This window comes from Odocoileus virginianus, chromosome 28 (assembly GCF_023699985.2).
Source record: "Odocoileus virginianus isolate 20LAN1187 ecotype Illinois chromosome 28, Ovbor_1.2, whole genome shotgun sequence".
Classification (NCBI taxonomy): Eukaryota; Metazoa; Chordata; class Mammalia; order Artiodactyla; family Cervidae; genus Odocoileus; species Odocoileus virginianus.
In genome coordinates, this window is record NC_069701.1 from 44,489,408 (window position 1) to 44,490,052 (window position 645).

Sequence of the window (645 nt, forward strand, 5' to 3'; positions counted from 1 at the left end):
ACGCACCCGAGTCAGCGCGAGACCGCGCGAAGAGCGCCGGGAAGGGGTCGCGGCGCCCGCTCCGCAGGGTCTCTAGAGAGCAGAGGCGGGGGGCGGCAAGAAAAGGGCGGGCGGTGCATTGTGGGACTTGTAGTCTGAGCGCCTGGGCGCGGGGTATCCTGGGACTCGTAGTCTCCGATGTCAAGCGTTAGGAACAGAGCTTGCTGGGAGGGATGCCACCTGGTCGCTAGGTAACTAGCGTTGCGTGAGTTGCGGGAGGAGCGACGTCTCCCCTATCAGGGGCGCCCAGACTGCCCCAGACCCTCCTCCTGGGCTGTCCGCCCTGAGCCGCGCCCCAAACTCTCCTCCCCAGGCGGCCTGTCCCCAGGCGTGTTCTCCCAGTTTTCACTGAGATCTCCAGACTCTAGCCTCTTGGTGGCCAAAGAGTAGTTCTTAAGAGAGGAGTAGACGTGCTGATCTTGGTTGACTCAGATTATTAATATAGACAGAGCACCCTGCAAAAATATTCAGTGAACCCAATTTGAAAAAGTCTGGCAGCTCCTCAAAGGGTGAGACAGAGTTGCCATGTGACCCAGCAATTCCGTTCCTAGGTACATATTCAAGAGAAATGAAAACATGCAGAACTGTACATGGATATTGTCACCT